The following is an 18,418-nucleotide window of genomic DNA, read 5'->3' as shown; positions in this document are numbered from 1 at the left end:
TCTACAGCTCGGGGCCTTGGCCTAGACTGTTGCTTCAGCCAGGTGCACCCTTTTCTGGTGCCTACCTTCTGATTTCAGCATAGATTCAGCTTTCTGAAAGCCTGCCTTTGACACTCCATCCAGGTCCGGGAGAAATTTCCTCTTCCCTCTCCTGGGTCACTGTCAGCTGAATGGTAATGGCGCCTTTATATCCGGCTCCCTCCTTCCCCAAGACATAGAAGCCGGCCCTCTAGTTCACCACTGGCACACAGAACATCCCAGTACATTTGTAAAAAAGCCACAGCTTGCGGCAAGCCAAAGGTAACGTCCCCTGCCACCATAGCAGAATTTGCACCCATCACGGCTTGAACACATTGACCCAAGGACAATTCCCATAAGTAATCGCTACTGTCCAAACTCCAGTTAATGAAGACATAATATTTGGGATCCCAACGTGTGAGCGTTTGTTTTTTAATCATACCCTCTCTTCCACCAAATATCAACAAAGCATGCTTATAACCCTAACCAGCATGGGCACGCTTCAGAGATATGGCAGGCTCGGTTCCAGGGCACTGGAATAAAGTGAATATGGCAATAGAACGACTCAAATGACTTTTTCAGTTTCCCAGGGCTCACGCTAGTTTCCTAGCTAGTTTCCTAGCTAGTTTCCTAGCTCACGCTAGGCTGTAGTCTGTTAAGTGTGCAATTATGGCTAAAAAGAACAAGGTCCATACCGTAATTGAGAAATACATTGTTACTAAAAGATACTAACCATCTTCTGAGCTTTCAGCAAGTCATGATCACTGATCACAGACCACTCTACAAAATATAATAATAATGAAAATGAAAATGAATTATTGGGAGAATTACTAAAATGTGACACACAGACAGGAAGTGAGCAGATACTGTTGGAAACATGGCACCAAGACACTTGCTGGATGCAGGGTTGCCACAAATCTTCAATCTGTAATATATGCAGTCTCTATAGAGTGCAATGAAAATAGGTATCCCTGGGACGCCTGAGTAGCTCAGTGGGTTCAAGCCTCTACCTTCTGCTCAGGTCATGATCCCGGGGTCCTGGGATCGAGCCCCACATCAAGCTCTCTGCTCGGTAGGGAGCCTGCTTCCTCCTCTCTCTCTGCCTGCCTCTCTGCCTACCTGTGATCTCTGACTGTCAAATAAATAAAATCTTAAAAAAAAAAAAAAGAAAGAAATTAGGTATCCCTGTACACACCCAGCCAGTAGGTGTGGGAAAAATGTAGACAAGGATAAGGTAAGTAAATTCTCTCTCTCAATCTCTCTCTCTCTCCCAGACTAGACGTGGAGAGGAAAAAGTGGCAAAGACATAAAATTCACCGAGAATTAGAGCTACCGGGTTCTATATCCTGCATCAAAGAAATACCAGAACCTTCTGGAGACATCCAGAATGTACGTCATATGAGGCCACAATCATGTAAAAAAAAAAAAAAAAACACAAAGCTCACCTACCATGGCAAGTTCTCATCCTGGATCTGCCACAATCTGCTGGGTAACCTTGGGCCCATCACCTTTAGGACGCTTCCACTAGCAAAGCTCTGGGGCACATTCAGAAAAGAAGAAATGCCAAAATAGACTTACCAATCCTGCGATGGGTTTTAGATGCTGGCACAGAACAAATGAATGTTTTGTGCACCATGGCAATATAAACTGGGCCATTAGTGTTATGGGCTTTATGATAAACACTAAATTCCTAGTGTACATACACAAACAGCACTGCCTGTGGGGAACTTGAGCTGCTTGGTGAATGTGTGTTTCAGCCCAACAGCTGTGTCTGATACTGACTTTGGCATGTCATTTGGAGAGGTGTCAGAGGTCTACACTTAGAGATGTTTGAGTGTATGGCCAGAGAGCCCATCTGTCCTATACAGACTCTCTGTTTTCTGGCCTCTAAGAATTGAGGTGGTTGGACAAGCACTGGTTTCTAACCTGCTGTTTGGTATTGTTCTTAAAGCCACAGAATTTTCTTTTCTTTTTTTTTTTTTTAAAGGTTTTATTTATTTATTTGACAGAGAGAAATCACAAGTAGATAGAGAGGCAGGCAGAGAGAGAGAGAGGGAAGCAGGCTCTCTGCTGAGCAGAGAGCCCGATGCGGGACTCGATCCCAGGACTCTGAGATCATGACCTGAGCCGAAGGCAGCGGCTTAACCCACTGAGCCACCCAGGCGCCCCGCCACAGAATTTTCTTAAAGGAATCTTTCTCACCCCTGACATCTGGAACATTTGTAGAAAGGGCTTCCTTCCAGCCGGCCTTGCCTCCCACCACTCAGCTCTGTCCCTGCGAACTCCTGATTGCTTCTGGGACCCGTCCAAAGAATTCCAAGTTTCCCAGAATCACAGTATAAAAAGCAGTGGGCTGTTAACACCATACGTAAAAATCAACTCACAATGGACCGAAGACTTGAATGTAAGACTTGAATCCACAAAACTCCTAGGAGGAAACAGAAGCGGTAAACTCCTGGACATTGGTCTCGGTGATGTTTTTTTGGATCTGACTCCAAAGGCAAGGAAAACAAAAGCAAAACAAAATAAAACAAACAAAAAAACCCACAACCAATTGGGACTATTTTAAACTAAAAAGCTTCTGCACAGCAAAGAAAACCATCAACAAAATGAAAAGAAAACCTACAGAATGGGAGAAGACATTTGCAAATCATATATCTGATAAGGAGTTGATATGCAAAATATATAAAGAACTCACACAGTTCAGTAACAAAAGAAACCCACAAAGAATCTGATTAAAAAATAAGCAGATGATCTGAACAGAGATTTTTCCAAAGAAGACATCCAGATGGCCAGCAGACACATGAAAAGATGCTCAACATCACTCATCATCAAGGAAATGCAAATCAGAACCACAATGAGATACCACCTCACCCCTGTCAGAATGGCTATCAGCAAAAAGATAAGAAAAAACATGCGTTGGAAAGGATGTAGGAGAAAGGGAACCCTTGCGCACTTTTGGTGGGAATGTAAAGCGGTGCAGCCACTGTAGAAAAAACTGTGGAGGTTCCTCAAAAACTTGAAAATAGAACTACTTTATGATCTAGCAATTTCACTCCTGGGTATTGACACGAAGAAAACAAAAACACTAATTTGAAAACATACATGCATCCTTCTGTTCATTGCACTGTTATCTACAACATCCAAGACATGGAAACAACCCAAGTATACATCAATGGATGAGTGGGTAGAGAAGACATGATATAAATATTTATATATATAAATAAATACTACCGAGCCATAAGAAAGAATGAAAATCTTACCATTTGCAGCAACATGCATAGACCTAGAGGATTCATGCAAAGTTGAAATAAATCAGACAGAAAGAGACAAATCATGCAGGATTTCAAAATATGTGGAATTTAGAAAACAAAACGAAACAAACTCTAGACTCATGGATACAGACACCAGACTGGTGGTTGCTAGAGGGGAGAGGGCTTGTTGGAGGCCACATGGGTGAAGGGGATGAGGAAGTACAAACCTGCAGTTAGAAAACAAATAAGTCATGCGGATGTAACTTACAGCATGGGGAATATATTCCATACCATTGTATTAACTTTGTCAGGTGACAGGTGGTAACTAGACTTACTGTGTTGATCATTTTGCAACAGATACAAATGTCAAATCACAATGCTGTCTACCTGAAACTCACATAATATTGTACGTGAACCGTACCTCATTTTATGAAACTGACGCGCTACCTACTGCGCTAATGAGGCACCTTGCACCTCGTTTTAAAAAGAAATCCAATGGACTGGGGCAAGAACTAACCAAGGTTCTTACTATGCAGATGGAAATATATTTATCTGATGACTCAGTGCGTAGAGAGATATAGAGATAATTGAGATGAAAGTTTTACTAAAGGATGCTTCTCACGACAGGAGATACATTTTGTCTCTAGTCTGCTTTCTTCTACATCACTTTTTAAAAGCCGGTGGAAAACTACTTCACTGATTTTAAAACCCACTAAGTTGCTGCCCACAGTCTGTAGACATTGGCCTAAGGAATCCTCTGAGATCGCTTCTAGCATTGACAATTTATATGGCGTTAATGAAGCTGTGATACTGTTAGACCAAGAGAGATGACATCAGGTGACCCTGTCCCAAAGGTGAAGTTACCAACCTGGGTCTCCTGAGTAGCCAGCAAATTCTCTGCTCAGGGTTGTCATTGAAATACTCGCAGTCCAAGAGGCAAGACTCGGAGACGAGCAAGCCGAGTACGTTACTGATTTTCCTAGGGACCCACACTTGCCACCCCAGTGCCCAATCCTGGGGGGATTCAGGACAAGAGGTGGTAAGGGGGAGTGGGAGCACTTGGCTGGGTTAAAAACCAACCAGCAAACAATCAGAGGAAACGAAGACTTCTCTTTCCCTCCTATACTCTTTGGATCATACCCATCGCACGGAGATGGCTAACCTCCTCCGTTTCTAAGAGGCTCACTGAGAATCGATCTTTGCTTCAGACAGTAAACACAGCCCTTTCCCAAACACCATGGCGGTGCAGAGACATGGCCCCCTGAAGCCCCACTCAGTCCATAATCTACATAGCATGCTAGGATTTTTGGTTGCTGGAGTGTTCTGACATAGCCACAGAAAGCCTTCCAGCCATCAGAGGGCACAAATGCATGAGATTGACAGGTCAGAACCAGTGCACTGTCACACAAGGGAAAATACACATTACGACGATGAACCAGATATTAAACAGCAGCAGAGCAAGCAAGCAAACAAAAAATCTGCATTAAACATGGAACTATCAGCAGTGGTGGCCTGCATATCGTGATGGGTTCCTCCCAGGTTTTCTACATGGAGCAGGTACTGCCTTTGTAATCGGGGGTGAAAACATTAAACACCCGCCCATGCCCAGGTGCACTGTCAAATATGCTTAGAAGAACAGCAGACAAGGTTGGTTAATCACTAGCTTACTCCCTGGCATTCATACCAGTCTCAACAGACAGGATCTGAAAATGTCAGGATATATACGCCTTGACGTGCACCCCTCATCTTCCGGGTCCTTCAGCACCTGCCGGGAGGTGCGTGGAGAGAAAGAGGGTTCTGAGGGGCTCTCCTCGGTTTTATTGTTTTGGTTTATTTTCAAGAACCACCCCTGAAATCAGAAAATGGGGTCTAGTCCTAGCTCTGAACTCAGACGAGTGCTTTCAATTCCCTGAGCCTCGGTTTCCCCATTTGTAAAATAAGCAGATTAGATATTTTGATGGCTAAGTTTCCCTTTGGTTCTGAAACACGAAGAGCTGAAAAGACCAGCATTCAGGTTTTAAGGGTTGCTAGGTCTGATAAATCTAGGGCAAGAGAGAATAAGAGACTGTTGGCAGCTTAGCCCAAGTAAACAACACTGGATAGAAGGCAGGGCCAACCAGCCTCAGGAGATACGAGTTCGGGCGGAGGGGAGGGAGGAGTCAAGAATCAGTGGGAGCCACAGCTAGTCGGGGAGAGCGCCACAGAGACTCTCAGGGGGCTGCCTCTGGCTAGTGCCCTGGGCAGTCTGGCATGAAGCAGGGAAAACCTGTTTCTTTGGGGAGCCACAGCTCCCCGGAGAGGCAGCCGGTGTACCAAGGGCTCAATCCAAGGGGAGGAGAACAAAAATGCTGCCAGGCTTAAGCTGGGCCACCTGTCCAGGCTGGGGAGGAACAAGACTCTATGAAGTGGCCAGCAGGGCAGAGATCCTGAGAAACCACCAAACCTGTACTAAACTGGGCTCTAAAACGAGTTCCTGACCTGAATGTGGCCAGGTCTCCTGGGAGAACGCAGAGTAGTCGGGGGCCGGGGGAGGGGGGCAGTCCCAGCTCTGCTGCTGACCTGCTGTGTGCTCTTCCCTTATCTGAGTTTTATTTGTCAAATGAGAGTGGTCCCTTCCACCCAAGACATTCTGGGGTCCTCCTGTGGCTGGTCCTCCTTCCAAGCAAAGGGAAACTTCCGACATGGAGAATAGTCTTAGAGAGCTATCAGTCGCAAGAAAGGCCCATCCAAGCTTCCGAACAAAGTGAAAGCAAAAGCCAGGAGCCAGAGGCAGACCCCTTGCCACATCCCCAACAGAAGACATCTGAGCTTCTGGAACCTTCCCAGCACTTCAGACTCTGCTCAGTCCCTCGAATTCCACCTTAATTTGGAACGGGAGAAAGAGAAGCCCAGAGCCAAAGCCCTTTGTTCCAGCCCGAGGGTCCTGAGGGGTTTACTGCCAGCCCCATGGAGGAAGAGAACATTTACCAGAACGGTGACCCAGGAAAACAGGAGCCCTAAAGGAGGCAGGTTGCCCAGGAGATGGGCTGCTGGCTCTGTGTCCAGCTTTGCCCTTCCTCACACAGAAACTCCTAGGTTGTGTGCCTTCTGGAGTCAGGGAGCAGGAAAGCCAGAGCTGGAGGGGCTTGGGCCCTGCCAAGTTCCCAGGCATTTGCCCGCGCTCTCTGTCGGAAGACAGGCTGGCAGTTTGGGCCTCACACCAAATCCACAAACCTCACCCTTGGGCAGTGGTCACGTGTGAAGACCACATGGTAATCTCTGCCTCCTGCGCGGGGCTCCACTCCAGCCTGCCCCCGCCCTTTCATTCCCACTGCCTCCCGCCCGCCGACCAGCCTCCTCTCTCCCAGCAGCCTTTCCCAAAGTCTCATCTGACATCCACACAGACAGAATTATCTTCCTCACATACCAACAGGATCAAATGACTCCCCTCCTTAAAGAACTTGAAAGGAATCTGTGTCTTTGTCTTTCTTGTCCAATGATCCATCCTGAGCACCTAGAACACGGCCCGGCCCTTGGAAGGCACTCAGTCAACATCCACATGATAAAGCCCCACGTGACCAGCCCCCATTCTAGACCCTCCATTCCCTTTACTTTCCCCACCTTCCCACAAACCATCTGCCACTGCCTGAGCGCACTCCCTGCCAGGCCCACCATACTCTGGGTGTGTACCTTTGTACCTCCGTGCCTTTGCTTGTGCTGTTCCTCAGCCCAGACACCCTTCCTCCCCCTCCACGAGGGGCTCCAATACACTGCTGCATATTCCAACATCCTTTTCCTTGCGGGACCTCCTGGCGCACCTCAGCCCGAGTTATCTTCTCTCTCCTGTTCTCCCCTAAGCCCTGTAACAGAGCTTCCTGCTAGGCGTCAAGGTCCCACCGAGAAGATTATCACTCCCTTCCTACAGAGGAAGAAACTGGAGGCTCAGTGAGGCGGGTCATGAAGCCAGCCAGTGCTGGGGCCTGACTGTATCACCACCTCCGAGGAACACTTGTCATATACCATGCAAGATGCTGGGAATTCTTGAGGTCCCCAAGGCCCTGTATCCCTGGGGCAGGCCTGGCCCTGCTTGATGCCCAGGAGGCCCTATCATCCAACCACCCCCCAGAAGAGATGCGCCACCAGCCTCCTCCCCTCCCTCTCTTCTGCCTTTTGTCCCAGTCTGGGCAGTACCTCTGGCAAGCTGCGGAGGGAAGCATGTGGAGGAAGAGGGGCTCCTGCCCAATTCCATTCATTCCTATAAACTTAGGACAAGATCCTAGTGTGACAAATCTCCAAAGTGTGAAAGCCGCGCACAGGTCCCAGAGGCGATCTTCCACTAGAGAAGCCATACTCGAAGACCACCACCACGTCGATCAAAAGCCAAAAGCCAGCACCAGAGGGAAACCCCTCTCCAGCCGCTCGGGCTCCGACTCCGCCCCCGCTGCTCCGGCCCCGCCCACCCAGGCTCTGCCCGCTACGCTCCAGCCGTGCGGGGGTTCCCGGCTTCCCGACCACCCGCACTGCTAGCAGGGATCTGGCCCGGGCCACACAAGCTGCTACCGGCCAGGGAGGGCCCAGACAGGGCTGGGGAACCGTACGGACATCCAGGTTTCCTGTTTCCCCCACGCCCTGGTTAGGAAAACTTACTTTCTGTAAGTGACCATCCCTTGCAATTTGGCACTCCCAGGCCACACGCCTCCCATGGGGACGCAGACAGGAGATCTGAAACGGATTTCAAGCTCTGGCTATGGGCTCGGCTCGAGCGCCCCGCCTCATCCCAGGAGGTTATCACGCCTGTTTCACAGGGAAGAAACTGTGTCTCCCTACTTTGCTCACGCCCGACTTCTTACCGTTTTTTGTTTGTTTGTTTTCTTTTTGCCTCTGGCACGTTAAACATACACTCGAATCTAAATTCCCCAAAGCCTCGGTTTCCAGAAAAGAGTTAGGGTTGGGGGACGAGGGATCGACTGGGCAGCGCCAGGGTGGTTTCCGGGGACTTACTGGGAAGTTCTGCTCCAGGCACCGGTGGAAGGTGCCTCTCGGTCGAGGCCAAGGGTTCGAAACCCGCCTGGCGAATGGCACCTGACCTCGCCAACAGAGGGCCCCGGAGGCTGGCTGCCTTCCCCGCGCCGAGGTCAGCGCGCTGCCGGGGACGCGGGGTGTCCCGCACTGGCGGGGCGCGGCTCCAGTGGGTGCGGGTTCAGAGTCCTCCCGGCGGCGGACCCGGGACAGGAAGCTCCCAGACGGGCGGACAAACAGACCCCGACAGCCCTCGACTCCCTCCACCGCCCTGCCAACAGTCCGCGGGACGGAGGGCGCGGCGGCGCAGACTCACCCGGGCGGCTGCGGGTCCAGCTCCGTCACGGTCGGGCGGCCGGGGACCGGGGACTCCACGACCCGGTACCCCCCACCCCCACCACGGGCTTCCTCCTTCGGGGCGCTGTGATCGCAGGGCCGGAGGTTCGGGGTGGGGGTCTCGGTCGAGGGAGGCGGCGGCGGAGAAGGCGCACCACCCGCTCCGGGACCGGGATGGGGACGCAGGAAGCTCTGGCTCCGAGCGCCGGCGTGCAGGAGGGAGGGACCGCGAGAGACAGAGGGCGGCGCCGGCCCGGAGCGGCCTCCAGCCCGGAGAGGCGCCGCCCACCAGTCGACCCTCCCTCGGCGAGCTCAGCGCCACCCCCAGGACTGGGGCGCGGACCCGAGCTGCGGGCGGAAGGGACCCGCTCTCTCTTGTCGGATTAGCGGGTGGGGGGATGCTGGGCCCTCGCCCGACCCCCGCCACTCCGAGTTGGCTAAGCAGGGATGGGGGAATGGAACAGAGCCGAGACATCCCCACCCCCGGGCCGCGGAGTTGGAGGTGGCGGTGGAATGGGGGACGGCGACTTGGCCCAGGAGTCCAGGTTATTGAAATGTTAAGTTGAGCTGGGAGACCGTCCCTCCCTCCCCAGACCGCACTCTCATCTCAGGCGCGAGCGTGCAGAACAACACTGCGGACACAGCTGCCGCGCCTTTACCTGGCCGGGCGCTCACCTGGCGGAGCGGTGCGCCCGCCTCTCACCCCACTTTCTGGGGAGGCCACCGCCTCCCCCCTCACCCTTGGGCGCGTTCGCGGCGCTGGGACCCGCCTGCACCGCCCAGGGCTGGTGGTTTGCGAGGTGACTGAGGGGTGGAGGTAGGAAAGGAGGAAGCAGGTGTTTTTTTTTTTTTTTTTTTAAAGCAAGTCTGCTCCTGCCCTCGGCCGGGCGCCCCACCCCCACCCCTCGGTCCCTCCCTGGTCCCCTGAGCGCCCCCTGCGGATTCCCGGTCGTACCGCACGGGTGGAGCCCATTTCGGGGGCCCGCTCCTGCAAGCATCGGGATGCGGAGGCCCTGTCCAGAGAATCCTGCCTACTGGGTGCTTTCATTCCCGGCTTTCCGGAGAACTTTCCCAAAGAAACACCGGCTGTCGTCGTCCTGACCGCCAGGTTGCGGGAGGGGTGGCCCACCTCTGCTTAGAGCCCCAGAGCTACTGCCTGAGGCCTGGCTCTGGGGAGGGTAAAGCCGAACTGGTGAGGGTGCCTCTCATCGACGGCGGCTCTACCAGTGCCCCCCACCCCAGAGTTTTGCCCTGGAACCATGCCTCTCTGGCGCCCAAATGAATCTGATCTCTGCCAGACCACAGAAAACCTGAATTCTAAACCTAGAGGGAAAAACAGCCCGCAGCCTCCCCCAGTCTTGGATTGTTTTGAGTTGCAAGAGAAGCCTGGTCAGGGATCCCCATCTCCACCCCCCCCGCCCCCCCCCCGCCACGCCCCCCTGCAGTTCTTTGAAGTTCAAATCCTGAGAAAAGCCAATAGGCGGCTGGCCGGGTGTCAGACAATCCAGCTGACGACAGAAGGCGCCTCCTACTGGGAATCTGCTGTGTCCGGGACAGAAATTAGACACCCTGGTGGGACCGCAGTCAAGTTCACTGCCGAACTGCCAAGTTCATGGGTACACATCATCCAAAGGTATGTATACCCATGTCATCCCACGTGGGTGTTTCCTCCCACTGTTGCTTTTTAACTTGGTGTCCACAGATAGGCAAATTTGGGGCTGACCTGTGATTTGGGGATGAGGAAAGCATTGAGGGAAACAGGGATGAGTCTTCATGAATATAACAATAACAGCTTATTCCTCACATCCTGGCAATGGACCCATCATCAGGTTGCTACTCACTTCCCAGCCCATTGAATCCTTATAAAACAAAAACCCCAGGGATGTTCTTTGGCTACACCCACTTAATACAAGAGAAAGCTGAGGCTTTGGGAAGTGAGGTCATCATTTGCCCAAGGTCATACGGCCGGGAAGTATCAGCAATTAGACCCCAATTGGTTGGCTCCAGGGCCTGTGCTGTCCCATCTTTGGAAGAATTCCTTTTCGCTCTGCATCTACTCTCTCCCCCGAGACAAGGTTCCCTGCTTCTCCCTCTCTTTCAGGAAGGGAAGTCACTTTTATCTCACTCTACACAGTGACATAATTTTTTACAAGTCTGCCTCCTGCTCTCCTTGAGGTTAGGGACCCCTTCTCCTGGCTCCCTGCAGGTGCTTCATAAATACTTGTTGGTTAAATGAAAGCCCCAAAGAGTAACATTATCTTATTGAAGGGGGAGAACTGTTTGGCAGGCAGGTGACTAAACAAGTTCACGTTGGAGAGCTGTGTGTATTCCATTACAACGTTTAGACACCGAATTTGGGAACCTTCCAGTCTCTAAATGGTTGATGAGAAACAGTCATGTAGCTCTCAGATAAGACCCAGAATCTGGCTTTCCTTTCACTCTGCAAGACCAACTTCAGAGAGGCCCGGACTGGGGATAATCATTTCAGACAGCGGCTCTAGCTCCCACCTGGAGGCAAAGAGCTTCAGTATTTTTCCATGCCAAGATCCAACTCCAGATCCACCCAGCTCTGCCACAAGCCTAACTGGGCAGGTCTCGTCTATCTCAGCAAATCATCTTCAGAGTGTTCCCTTTAGGCAGGCTCGCCCTGGCTAATCTGGGAAGAGGCTGGAGAAATTCCCATCCGAAGTGGAGCCACAGGCAAAACTGGAAATGGACAGAGGCAGTGTGTTTCTCCCTCTCCCTCCACCATGGTATGTTTCTCTGATTCTTCCCTGGTTCTCTAAGTCCTATTGAAGAGCCTGACTTCATTTAATGGCCAACTTCTCTGTCAGCTCACAAGGGCCCGAGATGTGTCTGTGTCCTTGGGGAAAGAGCCAAAGAAGTAAATCTCAAATGGTGGAATTTCTGTTACCTGTTACTATAAGAGGCAGCAGGGGAGATGACAGTTCTCATTTACTGAGCACGGTATTTCAAGGGCTCTGTAAACTTTGTATTATTTTGTTTAATCTTCCCAACAGCCTTGGAAGGAAAATTCTATTATTTCAGTGTTTCAGGTCGGGCTAGCTGAGACTCAGAGAAATTACACACTTCCATCTGCCGGAAGACGGTAGGGCCAGGATTTGATCTGACATATGTGCTTGCTCTTAACCACTATGCCAGGAACCGCACGAGATAGGCAGAACAATGGCTGCTGAAAGATGTTCATATTCTAATCCCCAGACCTGGTGAAGGTGTTACGTGACATGGTAAAAAAAGACTTTGAAGATGCGTTTCAGAGAAGGCCCTTGGGATGGGGCAGTCATCCTGAATCATTGTGGATGATCCAGCATACTTCTAAGAGGGAGGCAGGAGGGTCAAAGTTATGATGGTGGAAGCAGAGGGCAGAGCGATGTGGTTCCTGTAAGGGGCCATGAGCCAAGCATCGGGGGGAGCCCCTAGAACCTGGAAAAGGTCACTGATGGATTCTCCCCTAGGCCTTCCAGAAGGAGCATAGCTTTGCTGACTCCTTAGTTCAAGCCTCCTGAGACAGAGACTGGTTGGACTTCTGACCTCTAGAACTGTAAGCTGATGAATCTGCGTTGTTCTAAGCCCTGAAGTTTATGGTCATTGGTCCCAGGAGCTCTAGGAAACCCGCAGGGAAGGCAAATTCAGCCTGTAGACAGATATTTGCGTCACCTACCTTCTCAGCTAAGCGTCCACCCTACGTCTCTTCTCTGAGAGTCACCGTGATACAGCCTGCACCATGGGTTTAGAAAGAAGGCAAGAGTTCTTCAGATCAGTCTCTCCTTTCTGAGTCCTCTGCTGCTTATGAGCTGTGTGACCCCGGATAGATGTCTCATCCTCTCTGAGCCAGAGTCAGGTGAGACAGGATGTGGCTGCGGGCCTTGTCAATGGCCCAGTGTTGTCTGAGCACGGGTCACTTGGCATGTTAGCCTGACCGTTTCTGGGGGTCTAGGTTCTAAGAGGGGAGGATGTTGCTCTGAGCCTTCTCCTGGCAAACATTTGTATTCGCACTGGCTGAGTAACTAAGTAACTAAGTAACTAACTTGAAGTATTAGACAGTCTCTGCTTGGTGATTGACCTCGGTCTCTCAGGAAGTGAAGCTGGAAACTGACTGGGAGGAACAGGTCACCATGTGGAACTCACACAGGTGCATGTGTTCAAGGATTTTCACTGTTGATTATTTAGAACAGGGAAAATGCTGAACGCTGCCGGCAGAAGCTAGCTAAGTCACGGTGCAGGCTTGTGCGGGGAGGCTATGTGGTCACAAAAAAGGAGACAGAGCAGACAGGGAAGAAGAACCAAGATGTATCATGAATTGAGAAAGGCAAAGACTGGGTATTATGATGCCACCCAAGTGGTTTTTTTCAGACATAGATACACATGTATTTGCTTGTGCATAGAAAGTGAAAGTGAGGGGTGCCTGGGTGGCTCAGTGGGTTAAAGCCTCTGCTTTCGGCTCAGGTCATGATCTCAGTGTCCTGGGATCGAGCCCCACATCAGGCTCTCTGCTCAGCAGGGAGCCTGCTTACCCCCCAACTCTGCCTGCCTTTCTGCCTCCTTGTGATCTCTGTCTGTCAAATAAATAAATAAAATCTTTGAAAAAATATTAAAAAAAAAAGAAAGAAAGAAATCAGAAAGCAGTGTGCGTATGTGCAAAGAAAAAAAAAAAAAGAAGACCAGAAGCCATGGGTATTGTCCCCCCAGGAGCACACCCTCCCTTGCCCCCTGTGTCTTCCCCCATCTGCCACTCTTTGGCTCTGTCCTGAGTAGGTGACCCCCTCTTCCCACTCGCTCTTGACGAGGGCTCCCTTCTAAACCTTTGAGAAGCTGAGCAATGTCTCCACGGTGTGACTGTTGCCCGAGTCAGCAGGAATCACATCCGTACGTGCTTGATCCATGTCCCTCATCTGGAGGAGTTCCCATTAGTCACCGGGAAGGGCTGTGCCCACATGTAGGTTTCACGCGTGACAGACTGGCCCAGCCTCTTGGAAGGTTACATCAGGTCTGGGTGGCAGAGAAGTTGTGTTCATACACTGCAAAGTGAAACCGGGTAGTTTTGGACTGTTGGTTTAGATGAAACCATTTTGATCCAATTTCCCAAAAAATGCTTCAGAAACGGTGTCTCTTCCTCAGTTACCATTGTAACTGGGCCCGTGCAGATGAGTCAGGCAGCCCAGAATGGAGCTAGTGAGGACCTCCTGACTTTAGGGTACAGTTTTTGAGGCCTCTGAGCTCAGAGAACCAGCAAGTGTCTCTACTCATCGCCCCTGTTCTTCGGTGTCTCATCCCCTAGAACCTTCCTGTATGTCCCATCTGTATTCATCCAGGTGCTTCCTAACTGGTGTCCTGCTTCCAGGCTGTCCCCCTGGAATGCATTCTCCATGCCACACAGTCAGCGTTGTGACACAGAGACCTGAGCCACGGTTCCCTGCGGACCGCAGCATCGAGTCTGACATAGGCCTTCGTGACCAGGTGGGACCCTCTGATGTGCCCAGCCTTGTTACTCATGGCTCCCTCGGGCTCCAGGCCCTGTCACTCTTCCGTGGTCCCTTTTCCATCAGGGATCAAATGTTTCCCAGAAGCTCCCCGTAAGCTTCCTTCATAGCTCCCTTGTTGGAACCGGGTCACATGCTCATTCCAAAACCCATGACCAAAACCCGTGACTGGTATAGACCCTCAGGAGTCCCTGGCGTTGGCACAGATATCCAAATCAGATGGAGGCTCTGCCAATAGGAGGAAGAGCCTGGTGCACCCAGCAGGCACCTCTAGGTGCCCCGCCCCCACCCCAGGTGCAGGGAGCCCGCCAGGTTCCACTGAGGCAGGAAGCCGGCTGCAGAGAGAACTCAAGAGGGAAGCTCCCTGGTTTGCTGTCCGCCTTCCTTCCTTCTTAGTCCTGAGCAGCATTCCGGTTTTTCCAATGAGTTTCCTTTCTTACTTAAACTAGTTTGGTAGGTTTCCATTTCTTGCAATGAAAGGCTCTTGAGAGAAACCCTCTGAGGCTCTTGCCAGCGGCTGGGAGAAGTGCCAGAGGCCGGGCATAGGCGTCCTGATCCTCTCCTGGTGAAGCGACTGCATTGAAACCCCCGGCAGCAAACACCGGGGCCCCATGTGACTTGGATTCCAGGAAACCCATTCACTTCCAGGCTAGGTGAGTGACAATAACAGCAGTCAGCCCTCCGACCTCGCTGACTACGTGCTGGACAGTCTTCTACACGGTTTACAATTTCTGCTTTATTAATCACCCTCATAACCACTGGGAGGAGGAGTTACACTCCCCTTTTACAGGCGAGGAAACTGAGCCCCAGAGAGGTTAAGTGACTTGATCAAGCTCGCTTGGCCGGTGGGTGGTGACGTGTGGCTGGGAACGCAGGCTGACGCGGTCCGGGCACACACACGCTCCTCTACCCTAGCTCTCCTGCTAGTGCAGCTTGCGATGCTCTTAGGGACTTCTGATCCAGGTTTGGAGGATGGGAGATGAACTTGGGGACAGACATTCAGCTTCTCCTGGCTGGGAAGGGCCCAAAGAAGGAGCATGAATGATGGTGTCTTCCGTTCATTCCACACACACTGTTGGGGTGAACTAATACTTCATGATAGTGATGAAAGGTTTTTTGTTTTTGTTTTTTTCCCCCCTTTCCCTTTTACTCTTTCAGCCGGTGGATCTTCTTATTTCAGGAGTAAACCAGATTCAGCAGAAAAGCAGAGATAACGTTTTTGACTTTGAAGAATCAAGACTTTGGGGTTGTAAGAACCTGAGCTCTGAGTTTCAAAAGTGGGAGCCCTGGGCATAAAATCTATGTCACTAACAAAAGGTCTGGGGCTAAACAAGACTTGGCCAGACCCAGTTACCATCAGGTATTTCTGAGCGGGGGGTCCCTGCAGAGGGGAAGAGGAGAGGGGAAAGAGGTACAATGATGTGGATCTCCAGGGAGGTGAGTGGTGGCCAGTGCAATGGCCCCGTGCCAGTCTGAGAGTGGGTGTGGGCAGGGGGGAGCCCCAGAGAGTGTCTGCCCCCACCCAGGATGGTACGGGAGGGGATGGTCGCATGGGAGGTGTCAGCCCTGCAGCAATTTGCCTGACCATACCAATGTCCCCTGTATGCCTCAGAGGAGGGCAGAAGAAGCTGAGAGAAGAAAGAGGGAGAAGCTGGGCGAAGAGAGGGCGTCCAGGAGGCGAGGAGGGCACGTCTGCCATCCGGAAGACAGAAATGAGGCCATGTTGGCAGGTGCCAGAGAACACCAGATTGCTGCTGGGCCCTGCCCAAGTCTTGGCACTTTGTGAACTCCCTTCACCAAAAAAAAAAAAAAAAAAAAAAAAAGGAAGAAAGAAAGACAGACAGACAGACACAACCCAGAAAAAGTGGTAGGGAGACCCTGATTAATCGTGATTTTTTTCTTCCACCCAGCAAAATGGGGACTTGAATAGAAATGAAGCCTAGTTCTAAGAACTGAGGTTACGTTTCTTGCATACTCTGCAATGTGGACGGAGCATCCTGCCTGCTTCCCAGCTGTTTCTAAAAAGGCTTTGCACATTCAGCTCTGCTCTCCTGTACGTTTCTGCATGAAGGAGGTTAATAAGGTTCTTCAAGAGAAGCAGAGGAAGAGAGCATGGGGCAGAGGAGCAATGCTCCCGCATGCTTTGCGTCTTCTTCCAGGCAGCCTGCCAGGCTCTGTCTTCTACCATCCCAGCTCCCCCTGTGCCCTCATCCCCTGCAGAAAAGCCACCCAGTATTGATGTAGTGGAGGTGACAGTGCTTTGTACTTGCTTCATAGTGACCCTCTATCAGCCAGCCCCCGACCAACAAGGTGCTACCTTCCCCATACTGGTCATGCAAATAATTGTGTCTCCTGGGGTGGAAGTTCTATATTACACTGTGCTGTCTGGGGAGTTTCTGTCTTTGTCCATGACTCTTAGGCCTCTTTACACCAGAGTTTTACAACCTTGGCACTAGTGACATCTGGATGGGATAAGTCTTTGTCGTGGGGGCTGCCCTGAGCACCATAGGGTGGTTCGCAGCTTCCCTCAACCTCTACTCACTAGATGCCCGTAGCAACACCCCTCTCAAGCGCTGACAACCAAAAATGACTCCAGACACTGTCCAGTGTCCCTGGGGTGAGGGAGGATTTACCCCCTGCCCTTAAGCAAATTATATAGCCTCTCTGAGCTTCAGTTTTTCCCGATGGGTATTGGGGATAACCAACGAGAAAAGGATTTGAGTCTGTTTTGTTCACTCCTGTATCCCCAGTATCTAGACTAGTACATAGTACTAGTACTAGTACATAGAAAGTGTAGTACAAAGAATGTGTTGACTGGCTGACTGAATCTCTGGCCTGCCTCCCTCCCAGGGCTTTGGCAGGGTTCAAATGAAAAAGGCTATGCCCACCTCCATGACTGGGGATCACGGAAAATATCGCACCATGTCCAAACTCAGAACATGGATGCCACTGGCTGGCATTTTCTGAACTAATTTTATAAAAACATAAGGATTCATGAAAGCCCAATACTGGAAGTAACCTTCATGTCCTTCGATGGGTGAGTGGCTAAACCGTGGTATGGCCACACGGTAGTAAAATACCACGCAGAAATAAAGAGGAACAGATCCTCCAGGTATGAGGTAGTCTGGATGGCTTTCAAGGGAACCAGGCTGAGTTTAAAAACCCAATCTCGTAAGGTCCCATACTGTATGACTGCATTCATAGAATATTCTGGAAACCACCAAATTATGGAGATGAAGAACATTGCCAGGGGTTGTGGCTGTGCCAGCCTGGGCGTGGCTTCCACGGAGCAGCACGAGGGAGCTTGTGGGAACGGAACTGTTCTGAATACTGAGGGGGAGGGTTCGGTCACATGAATCTAGACACATGATAGAACTACATAGCCCTACACACAGACACACACAGACATGAATATACATAGACGGGAAATCCAAATAAACTCTGTGGGTTGTACCAATGTCAATTTCAATGTCAATTTCCCAGCTACAATATTGCAGGAAAGACTGAGGGAAGGATGCACAAGTCCTCCCTGCGATGCGTGTGTGTGTGTGTGTGTGTGTGTGTGCAATTTCCTGTGAATCTGTTATTATTTCAAAACAAAGATTTGAGGGGCGCCTGGGTGGCTCAGTAGCTTGAGCCTCTGCCTTCGGCTCAGGTCATGATCTCGGGGTCCTGGGATGGAGCCCCGCATCGAGCTCCCTGGGAGCCTGCTTCCTCCTCTCTCTCTCTCTCTCTCTGCCTGCCTCTCTGCCTACTTGTGATCTCTGTCTGTCAAATAAAACAAAAACAAAAACCCAAAGATTTGAACCTGAAGAAAATAAATACGTAGGGACAAAAGAGAAGAAAGAATTCCCCCAAAACATGTGCAGCATAAAAACAGTTAAATTCCCCAGATCACTAGAAGAGGTGAGAGACAGACTACAAACTCGAGCTGGCAGGAAATGGAACTATGTTTCCATGACTCAGCTTGATTTATCTTAGGAGCCCCTATTCTGCCAGGTGGCAGAAATGTCCCCCCCCAACCCCCGCCCTGCTGCCCCTGCTGGGGTTGCATCTAAATTCTGAAGCCTGTGTCATGCTAAAGCCTCCTAGGGGCACATCTGGAGCAGATGCCATCCATTCCTGTTCCCACATTGGCTGCACGGCTGTTGGTCCTGGCAAGTCCATGCTGAGCCTGAGGGAAATCTAGCAGGACAAGTCACTACCTGGTAACCTCTGACTCACGTGTCATCCACAGATATGTTCATTTGTCCCATATAGCATTATAAAAGGTCAGTCGCCAATATTTGAAATGGGAATTTTCACAGAAGA

General features: G+C 50.9%; 1 protein-coding gene and 1 long non-coding RNA gene across 6 annotated transcripts in view; one reads left to right on the top strand and one right to left on the bottom strand.

The window, feature by feature from the left end:
- Positions 1–8,862, bottom strand: part of TMEM51 (transmembrane protein 51) — a 56,063-nt gene extending 47,201 nt beyond the window's left edge. Inside the window, exon 1 of one of the 2 annotated variants that reach the window (XM_059376194.1) lies at positions 8,587–8,862. The gene's annotated coding sequence lies outside the window, so the exon portion shown is untranslated. The remainder of the gene's footprint in view (positions 1–8,586) is intronic. The other variant, XM_059376193.1, reaches the window with a different exon arrangement.
- Positions 8,863–9,461: 599 nt separating this feature from the next.
- LOC132001501 (uncharacterized) lies at positions 9,462–18,418 on the top strand. Of its 4 annotated transcripts, none has more exons than XR_009399628.1 (5): positions 9,462–10,239; positions 13,940–14,084; positions 14,565–14,760; positions 15,266–15,467; positions 15,720–18,418. It is a non-coding gene; the product is annotated as an uncharacterized LOC132001501 (long non-coding RNA). The 4 variants fall into 4 exon arrangements; XR_009399630.1 differs by adding an exon at positions 11,243–11,359 and having other exon boundaries at positions 13,940–14,760; XR_009399629.1 differs by having other exon boundaries at positions 13,940–14,760; positions 15,266–15,356.

Source organism: Mustela nigripes, chromosome 14, assembly GCF_022355385.1.
Source record: "Mustela nigripes isolate SB6536 chromosome 14, MUSNIG.SB6536, whole genome shotgun sequence".
NCBI lineage: Eukaryota > Metazoa > Chordata > Mammalia > Carnivora > Mustelidae > Mustela > Mustela nigripes.
Note: the sequence above shows the minus strand (reverse complement) of the source record. Positions and strands in the feature narration are given on the sequence as shown.